This window comes from Lissotriton vulgaris, chromosome 2_1, assembly GCF_964263255.1.
Source record: "Lissotriton vulgaris chromosome 2_1, aLisVul1.2, whole genome shotgun sequence".
In the NCBI taxonomy this organism is placed as follows: domain Eukaryota; kingdom Metazoa; phylum Chordata; class Amphibia; order Caudata; family Salamandridae; genus Lissotriton; species Lissotriton vulgaris.
The window spans coordinates 156,600,167-156,611,117 of NC_141687.1; positions in this window are offsets into that span (position 1 = coordinate 156,600,167).

Here is a 10,951-nt window from a genome sequence, read left to right on the forward strand (position 1 = left end):
GGGATTACAGGGACCTAGTCTGGTAATCCGGTCCCCATCCTTAGTATAAGTATAGGATCTGTGTCCCCAGGACTTTAGATTATCCTGGATGAAACTTTGTAAGACATATCTTAGACCTTCGATATTCCATTCTGACTGAAAGACGGAAGACATCTCCCTTGTGGTCAAGGAGTGACCACCCTGTTCAAACAGGCACCAACAGCAACTTTCCAGTCTGCAGTTTCAAGGCTCCCGTCGGAACCAGAAGACTCTGCAACTCAAGAACTGGACTTCCGGACTTCTCTGACCCCGATCCACATCCACAGCAAAGCTGAGATCCGTGGCGGACACGAGAGACGTGGGACTGGACATCTTGGACATCCTGCATTTTGCTACCTGCACTGCTTTCCTGAAGCCTCAGTAAGTTGTGCATTGGGGTACGAGAAGCCCCAGCCCCGAGCATCATTTGAACTGATGCTCAGGCACTCACACTCCGCAAGTGTCCCGTGGGCCCTGCCTTTACATTTGTGCTTGACTCGTCTTCCTGGTTCCTTGCCCATTGGCTAGTGAACCCCCTGAAGACGCCATCTTGAATCTAACTTGCGATCTTGGTTGCTCCAGGCTTGCTCCAGCTTCCCTAAAAAGGAGAAGTGCCACAGACCTTCCTGGTCTGCAACAGAGCCAATATCGACATCCTACGTGGGTTGCGGTTGCCAAGGCTTGTTGGGTCCAATCCGTATACCGACACTGCAGTCATTTAGATCCATTGTGGGACAGCTCGAATCCAACTCCTTGTCATCGTTGATGCCTCCTGGACCTCGTGGCTGAAAAGACAAACTCATCTTCTTCAAATTAAAGCACCCAACATCGCCTGTTTCCTTCCTGGTCACTGGCTAGTGACCCAGACTCTGTCCCCTCTGCTTTCAGGTTCTTCACATCTCTGATCCACCCTTGGATCCACCCGGACACTTTTCTTCTGGTCGCCTGCAGCACTTCTTTGCAGCTCTCCATAGAAAACGACGAAGAAACCCGACATTAAAAGACAACTATGCACCCGACTTCCGTGGGTGAGGTAACACGAGTACTATGGTAGTCTAGAGGGTATTGGTCCTCATAGTGTCTAAGTCTGAAAAGGTTCCGTCCTAGTCCATCGGGAAGTGTCCTTAAACTGTAACTTTGTAACTTTTACGAACTTCATAGAAAGTCAATGGGAACCCGCACCTGTGTTTAAACACTGCATGCGGCTCCCGTGTGTCTCCTACTTCCTAACCTTTGGTTGCTTAGTGTAGCTCCAGCAATTCTACAGGCCATAGGCCTGATTTCCAACTCTCACGTGGTACTTATAATATCACTTTCTTAGTATATGGTTTGTGAAGCCCCTAGGGCGTAAAGTATACTGTGCAACTTATCGTATATTAACTGTGTGACTCGTATTGTATTTTTAACTCTGACCTCAAAAAGAGTGCAGAGGGGTTGTGTTTAGATTAAATACATATATAATTGATATGTACCTTAGGTGGTCTCCTTTCATTTGGTATTCAAGGGATTATATATGGTAAAACAACTTGCTTAACTCGCCTACTGTAGTCTTAGCCTGAAGACTGCTGGTTCATGCTACCACTAGGATAGCTTTTTATAAGGTTGACTTTACAACCACCATCAATAAGGGTCGATTAGACTGGTACAAGGTGCCACTAGAACTAGTGGGCATCATATGCCAGGCTAACTTCTCACAGCTGGCAAAAGGTGGGCCTTGATATATATGGTCCATTTTCAGGTATATGTGTGGTGAATTTACAATAGGAATGGTTATTACCCAGTGGGTCGGAGGTGAGATTTGGGAACGAGACTAGGTCAGAGGTTATGGCAGATTTTCTGTTGGATATCTTTGCTAGTGAAGGATGTCCTGAAGAGGTAGTGATGGACAATGGTCCACAATTAATTTCAAATGTAATATAAGAGTTCTTTGGGTCCTATAGAATAAAGGACACAAAACTGCATCATATTTTGGGAATGATTCAAGCATGTCTTGGAGTATGCAGTTGATTTTACACAATAGGTTTATGTGGAAGGAAAAGATCAGAGCAATAGTGATGAACTACAGAACAACTCTACACTTGAGTAGCATTGGATCTCCTTTTTACATCTTGTGAGGGAGGACTCAATGTGTCAATGTGTTTCCGGGATGGATGGGGAGGAGTGGAGTCAAGTCAACCAACAAAGAAGTCCTTAGTGATAAAGTGCATGCTAAGCAGGAGGAGTATCACAATGGGCGTGCAAAGAAGACAGTGTGTGTATCAAAGGATGACTGAATGCCAATAAAGCATGGTGGTTTGAGAAGGTAGGGGCAATCCAAATGACTACACCCAAAAATGGTAATCAAGGTGAAATGTGGTAAGAGGAGAATAGTGGATTGCATTCAGATGGAAGTGTTGAGAAATACCGGTGAAGATACAGAGATGCACAGTGATACATGTTGGAGACCAAGATGTGAACATCAATGCCCTCAACAGTTTGGTCACTATGTCACCAAATGAGTGAACTCATACAGCAATTTTAACTAATTATTGTGTAAATAATTTGTTGTTATTTGATATAGTTTTACAGTTCAATCCATATGTTCATGTCATTCACAAATGTGATTGACTAATTATTGTATTCCATATCTGTTTATATTTTTCTTCTTTGTACTTAGAAAAGGAGATGGGTTGCACCTTGTTGTATGGCATGATGTGAGGTCAAAGACTGGAACAAAGAATTTAGAATGGGACTGTTGATTTGTGTTCCAAGAAGTGGCAGTTGCTGCCAGACTGGGAATACTGATGGTGTTATGGACACATCTGGAGATCTCAATGAAGGAATCTGATCAACTTTCAGATGTATGAAGTCTTGAAAGTGGGAAAATGGGAAAAAAGGACTGTTGGTTATTGTCAAGACACCGAATGGATAACCTCTAACTTTGGAAGCAGGATACAGTGGGAGCGATGGAAGATGCCAGATAACCTTTTCCCCTTGTATGGAATCACCTGCGAGAATTATATATCCACTCTATAGGCAACACCACAGTAGGGGAAAGGGAAAAAAGGGACAAACTAAACAATAAAGGTGCAGCTGCGTAAACACTCAATGGGGAAATGTTCTGGAGTTGTAGACTCTTTGGTAACTACAACATATAACTATAAAATATGTGGATGCACTTACAGTTAATACTGCCACACTTATCCTTATACAAAAGCACACAAAAATGCAAATATGAAGGGAAAAAAATAAAGCATCACTTTAATAACGGGCTCCCAGAAGTATGAACCAATACGAAGCAAAGACACTGAGCTTATAACATCCTGCAAGATGAAATTGTTAATGTACTTAGCTTAAACGAGGCAATCCTCAGGTATCTGTGAGGAATTCCACATGGGTCAAAGGGAAGGCTTCCAGGGATAACACGCGGTCCAGCGCGTTTTGGGCAAGCAACACAAAAAGAGAAATGTATAAAAACGCTCCGAGCCACTCAACGGCTCTCAAAGGTGCGGAAACACAATCCAGTGGATTCCAAGTGAAAGTGTTTTTCTGAGCCTACCTCGGCTCGTAAACGCGCTCCAGCGCGAGTTTACAGAACGTGGCTGGGACCGAGGGGAAAATGTCATATGCGCTACCAAAGGAAAGGGCACAAGTAAATGTACTGAACCTATCGCGACTCGTTACCGCGCTCCAGCGCAAGTTGGCAGTACATGGCTTGCAGGCAGGGAAACAGCTGTTTGCGCTCCAGCGCAACCAAAGGAAGCCCACCGAAGCAGTCTCTCTCTATAACAGGATAACCCCTGTGGCAGAGACGAGAAGTGGGCTTGAGTCTCCAGGCAGAAACTTAGCAGCAAGCGTAGTAAGAAACGGCCATCCGGGTGTGACAAGTAATCACAGGTGACAAGCACCGGTTTGCCAGTAGGCGGTGTTTAAGTAGTGAGAAAGAGGTAGGACTATGAAGTACTACCTTAGCATTATGGGAGATGTAGTCTTATGCCTTGCACACTCCATACTTCCTCTTTCATGCAGTGGTGTATACTAGTGTTCTCTCACGCTACCTGCGCCTGAACGTGACAGAACCCCCTCTCAACGGCCGACTTCTCAGCGGTCCACCAGGCTTAGTGGGAAACTGGGAGTGGAAATGTCTAAGAATCCCAGGGCAGCAAAGGTTGGTACTCTGCTCCCATGAGCGATCCTCAGGACCATATCCCTTCCACTCAATGAGGTAGTGAACCCATCCTTTGACAAGTTTGGAATCAAGATTATTGTTGACCTCATACTCCTCTTCCCCCTCAATCTCCAATGGCTGTCATCTCAAAGGTAGTCTGGTTTGAGAGAGACATGGCCATAAGAGGGAAACATGAAACACAGGGTGGATGGGCCAAGCAGAAGGGAGAGTTAATCTCATGGCGACAGGTTTGACTAATCTGTCGATTGGATAGGGACCCACAAACTTAGGTTGTAACCGAGTGTTACCCTTGAATTTCAGATGTTTTTTGTTGAGCCACACCTTATCCCCTACCTTATATAAAGGCTCTGAAGGTCTCTTGCCATCTGCTTTTTGTTTATCACAGGCTCTTGCTACTTCTAAGTGTGTTTTGGCATTCTGTAATACCGTTTTGAGGTGTGCATGATGTTCTTGGATTGTGGGATGTTTAGATACTACGGGCTGTTCAAAAGGCAACAATGTTAGGATGGTATCCATTGAGGCAAAAGAAGGGGGAACATCTCAGAGAGGAATGGTCCGCATTTCTGTATGTGAACTCGGCTGTCCATAGAAGTGTGCTCCATTCTTCCACGTGTTGTAGTGTAAAACATCTTAGATACTGTTCGAATGTTTGGTTTAGACTCTCTGTTTTGCCATTTGTCTGCGGATGGTAACTCGTGGATAAACGGGCATCTACTTTCATGACAACACATAGTGCCTTCCAAAACCTTGACATGAATTGGGTCCCTCTGTCCGGAATGATGACTGATGGTATTCCATGCAAGCTCCCTACATGTTGTAAAAAGGATTTACAACTCTGCGAAGTGGGGCGCCATGCGCCCCACCCAAAGGCACTTCGAAATGTGCCGCGTTGGCAATCATTAGTTCCTCATAACCCACTCTTTTCTTGTTCCTTTCATCCTTTTGCTCCTCTTCTTTGTTTTTCTGTCTTAACTTTAGGGGCCCCACACAACGTCAAACGCCATTTTCTAAATTTCTTAGTGTTCAGACTGTGCCCCTCCGGACCTCTTGTAAGAACATGACAAAAGCGAAGTTCATCAAAGGCAGTGTTTATTGAATAAAACCCAATGCATTTCGGCCAAAGAAGTGCCCTTCGTCATTTGGAAATTTGGAAAATGGCGTTTGTCATTGTGTGGGGCCCCTAAAGTTAAGACAGAAAAACAAAGAAGTGGACAAAAGGATGAAAGGAACAAGAAAAGAGTGGTTTATGAGGAACTAATGATTGCCAATGCGGCACATTTCGCAGTGTGTTTGGTTGGGGCGCATGACGCCCCACTTCACAGAGTTGTTATTCATGGTGTCAATTGGGCAAGGCACTTTTACCAAGCTGCATGCACAATGGATTAATTTTGGACAAGTCAGAGAATAAATAAAAAACGGATGATAAGGTATGCATCCCACTCCTATGACTGTTTATGTAACAAAGATTTAGCTAGTTCCCCCGATGTGGGCAATTTGGTCATTGCAATAAAATTACCCACCTTGGTCAAGTGGTCGATGACACTGTGTGCCAAGGGGATGGAGGTATGGGTATGGGTCTGAGCAATCCGCTAGGCCGTTGGTGCTGTGCCTCGGCCTGTGGACAGATGGAACATTCAGAGACATATTTAGCAGTGTATTTCCGAAGCGTTACCCACCAAAAGTATCTAGACATTGCCTGTAGGGTTTTCTGTGCTCTCAAATGTCCACCCAATGTGGAGTCATGGATCCATTGCAAGGCTTTCCGTTGCAAGGGACCTTCCGTTACGTATAGCCGTTTGTCGTAGTACAGCAAATTGTTCAGGGAGGAATGGTGCTGTGGTTCTTTGGTAACCCATGCATGTTCATCTAGACTCTTGGTTTGTTTCTTCAAGCCTTCCAGGAAATCAGGGGTTGTTGTCAAGACCATTATTTCCGTAGGAAAATAGCCTTCTGAAGTATGACAGGGTGTTCTTCTGCTGGTGCTAGGCTGAGTTCAGGAGTAAGAACGGGTCTTGATAGTGCATCTGCCTGACCATTTTGTGATCCTGGTCGGTATCTGATCATAAAGTCGAAGTCGGAGAAAAACAGTGACCATCGGAGCTGCAGAAGGGTTAAGGCTCTAGCACTCTTCAAAAAGAGCAGATTCAGATGGTCGGTGTATATTTCCACCATGTGTTTTGCCCCCTTTAGATGGTGTCTTCATTCTTCACACTCTCTTTTTATGGACAGCAGCTCCTTATCTGTGATACTGTAATTCACCTCAAAAGTAGACAGTTTCTTGGAGAAGAAGGCAACTGGATGGAGTTGGCCTGTGTCGGGATGCCATTGGGAAAGGATCCCTCCAATAGAGTAGTAGGATGCATCTGTTTGCTACCACAAATGGCCGGTTGGCATCAAGATGTCTTAACACCGGAGCACTGGTAAAGCAGTTTTTTAGCGTTTGGAAAGCCTTTTCCGCAGATTCAGTCCAGAGAAAAGTAGCTCCCTTACATGGAAGGTGTGTCAACGGTTGAATAATTCTGGAAAATTCCTTGATAAATCTTCTGTAAAAATGTGCAAAGCCCAGGAAACTTTGCAAGGCCTTCATACTGGAGGGTGACTCCCATTGGATAATGGCTTGTATCTTCTTACAGAGACCGTTTGATCCGATGACGTACCTGAAGAACTCCACCTCGTGGCGTGGAAAAAATATTTATCCAGCTTGGCGTAGAGGGTGAACCTCTGCAATCATTGCAGTACTGCTGACACATGAGGGATGTGTTCTTCTATGGATGCCGAGTATATCAAGATGTCATCAATATACACAATACATGATACATTCAACACGCCCCTTAGTACTTCATCCATGAAAAACTGGAATGCAGCAGCGGCGTTACAGAGGCGGAAGGGCATTACCCGATATTTGTACAGCCCGAATTTAATATGAAAGGCTGTTTTCAATTCCTTACCTCGTTGCACCCGTACTAGATGGTAGGATCCCTGGAGGCCCAGTTTAGTGAACACTTTGGCTCCTTTCAACTGGTCCAGCAGAATGGGCATTAAGGGCAGAGGATACCTACTCTTTTTGGTCACTCTGTTGATTGCCCTATAATCAATGTAAGCCTGTTAGCCCCCTTCTCGCTTCAGAATGAAGAATAACGGCGAGGAAGTAGGGGAGGAGGAAGGACGGATGAAACCAGAAGACAGCAATTTATCCAGATATTGCTGCAGATAGGCGGTTTCAGCCTTAATAGGGGCGTACATACGACTGCATGGTATGCTGACACCGGGCTCTAAGTCAATCACACAATCATAATCCCTGTGCGCGGGCAGTTTACCTGCTTCTTGTTTGCTGAATACGGCATGGAACTACTTGTATTCCGCCAGTAGCGTGGAGATACAGCATACACTCTATGTATTACAACCATTAGCAGCCAGTTCTGCTGGATTCCCCACCTGGTAAGGTGTTTGGACTTTCTCTCTTGTACAATGTTCTGCACAGAATGAGGAGTTCATTGTAACTGTGGGTGCTGCCCATTGAACTCAGGGATCATGCTGTGTAAGCCAAGGCATACCCAAAATGAGTTTGTAATGGGGGGCATCTATTAGATTGAATTGAATGTGTTCAAAATGGTCCATCCCGACTTGCATTAGAATCCACTGGGTGTGAAAATGCACAGGGTTCGACGTCAAGGTCATACCACCCACTTCCTTCACTTATTCCAGTATCCTTTTTCTTATGCAGGGTACACCAAGTTCTTGTGCGTACTGCTGGTCGATAAAATTACCAGTGACCGCAGAATCCAGTAGTGCATGCACTACTACGGGCTCCACCCCAGGTATCTCCAATGTAACACACACATTCATATGGGCAACAAAAGTTTGAACCGTATTGACCACCGCGGGAAAGACCTCTTCATCTACTGGCCTCAAACAAGGGGTCTCTAACTTGTGAAGCACATTAGTTTCCCGGATTCTCAGAGGGGTACTCTCCCACAGACATGTTCCTGGTTCCGTTGCTTTCTTTATATGTCACCTTGGTTTTTGTCTTGCAGTCTTTAATGTAATGTCCGGGCTTTCCACAGTACATACGTAATCTTTGTCTTCATCTTCTTTCCCTCTCATCTTGGCTTATTGGCCCTTGTATGCCACTTATCTGCATTGGTTATGTCCCATTGGTGGCCTGCGGGTGCTCTCTGTCATGGGCCTAGGTCGGGGAAGCAGGAACTTCGTGTTGGTTCGCTTTTTATCATGTTTTCTTTCTGGAGCCGATGATACAGTTGAACAGTTAGGTCAATGAGTTTGTCGCAGGTAGCGGGCAAATGTTCGACTTGAGCCAATACGTCCTTCAGTTCGCCTCTCGGCCCTTGATAATATAAGGATGTTCTTTTGTCCAAGGGCCAATCGGTTTCCACGATGAACCTGTTGAAAACGGTTATGTACGTTGTAGGAAGGTGGATATCTGACTATGGTTACCCCCAAACTTTTTGCCTGGTGTTTAGCTGGTTTTTGACATAGTTGGCCTGGGATCCTATTATTCAGGGCCCCAGGCTGATTGCTCTCTCCATAAAATGGACTCCATGTACCTTAGGTGCATACACAATTGGAACTGGTTCACCTTATTGGCCCCTGTAACAGTGTACCCTAGGTACCCAGGGCATAGGTGCTTCCAAGGCCTACCAGGGGCTGCAGCATGTATTGTGCCACCCCTGGCCTGGCCTCCACATTTTGACACAACTGGCTGATCACTCAGCTGGGGTAAGTTGGTGTAATCACCTCTTGCTTAGCTATAGTTTCCCTATATCTAACCTTAACTGGACACATATGTTCCTATCAGCCACTCCTATGGAAGGCCTCATCAATCCTGGAGGCAGAGTGCTTGGAAATATGTGAGATAGTGCTCTAGCATGAGCTGAGCCTGTCTGCAGCTGTCGGGAACAACTCCCTTAGCTGTTCCGGGATATTGCCGTCTGGACTCCGTCCATAACGATCGCTCCCCCTGCTCTCTGCCTCCCATCAGACGCTTTGCTCTTTGCTGCCTGCTTGCCCTAACTGAGCGCACTTGAAACACACGCAGCGCCTGCTATTGGTATCGTTGTGCATTATTATTGTTGTGCATTATTTTATTTACCTGCTGCCTGCATTATTTTATTTGCCTGCTGCCTGCTTGCCCTGTAGAACGCATTCAGCGCCTGGTATCAGTCACCTGTGATAACATTTCTTTGCGCATACAATTTCACTGTGGGGAAGTTATCTTAGCCTGAATAGTCTTTCCGACTTCTGCTGTACCCTGACTCGCACTCCGGATTTGCATCAGTTTCGATTCAGCTTCCGGGCTACCATTTTGTGGAGTGTTTACTTGTGTGAGCCCTCCCAGATCCCGACTCCCTGCTGCCCCTCCCACGCTCCGCCCCCTCCACTATCCTTTTAAAGCACATGTCCCAACGCGCAGCGTCCACGCGCTACGGCCGTGCCGAAGGTGCGCCAAAGGTAAGCCCATCTACGCCCGTCCGCGCCTGGACCGCGCCCAGCGCCAGAGCCCCTGGTCCTCGTAATGCCCACCCCTCCCGCATTACTTACGATGCCACCACCCTCCTAGCCCTTAACCCCGGCCGTTCCCCCAACTGCGTCCAAACCGCCCCTAGACACACCCATGGACCCTTCTCCTGCAACTCCTGCAAGTTTGATGGCACCAAGAACTACTCCTCATCTACGAACACACAACAGATATCCGACCCCAACCACCTAAAATGCATCCTGCTCAACACCCGCTCGGTCCACAGGCACGCCATCGACCTCTGGAATCTACTAGACACCATCTCTCCGGACGTCGCCTTCCTAACAGAAACATGGATGAACGCCACATCAGCCCCAGACATCACCATTGCCATCCCGGAAGGCTATAAGATCATTCGCAAGGACCGTACCGGCCACACAGGAGGAGGCATCGCTATCGTCCATAAGAAATCCATCCGCATCTCAACCAGCTCAGACGTCAATCTCGCCAACACTGAACACCTTCACTTCCAGATCCACATCGACCCCAACACCACACTCAGAGGCACCCTCCTTTACAGGCCACCAGGACCCCGCGCACAATTTAGTGAAGACATCACGGACTTCATCACTCCACACACGCTCCCCTCTGAGGATTACATCCTTTTGGGAGACCTCAACTTTCACCTTGAAAAGAACAACGACCGCAACACCACCACCCTTCTGGACAACCTCGCCAACCTCGGACTTAAACAACTTGTCACTACCCCCACCCACATCGCAGGTCACACACTCGACCCCATCTTCACCTCCAGCAAACATGTCTCCTTCAGCCACACCACAGCTCTCCTTTGGACTGACCACAGCTGCGTTCACTTTACCTACAACAAGCCCACATCCAACAACCACCCCCAACCCACTCTGTAAAGAAACTGGAACAAAATCACCATCGACCAGATCTCCTCATCGCTTCTTCAAAACCCCCCAGCCCATTCCTCAAACCCAGACCAAGCAGCCACCAACCTCACCCAATGGTTATCCAACAGCGCCGACATCCTAGCACCACTGAAAAAACGACAAATCAAAATAGGCAGCAAGAAGGCCTCCTGGTTCAACGATGATCTTAAGAAATCCAAGAAACTCTGCCGCTCCCTGGAGAAGGCCTGGAAAAAAGACCCAACCACCAGCACCAAGGACGTCTTCAAAAACGCCACCCGCATACACCACCAACTGATCCGGAATGCCAAGAAAGCCGCTTTCAAGGACCGACTAGATAACAACGCCCACAAC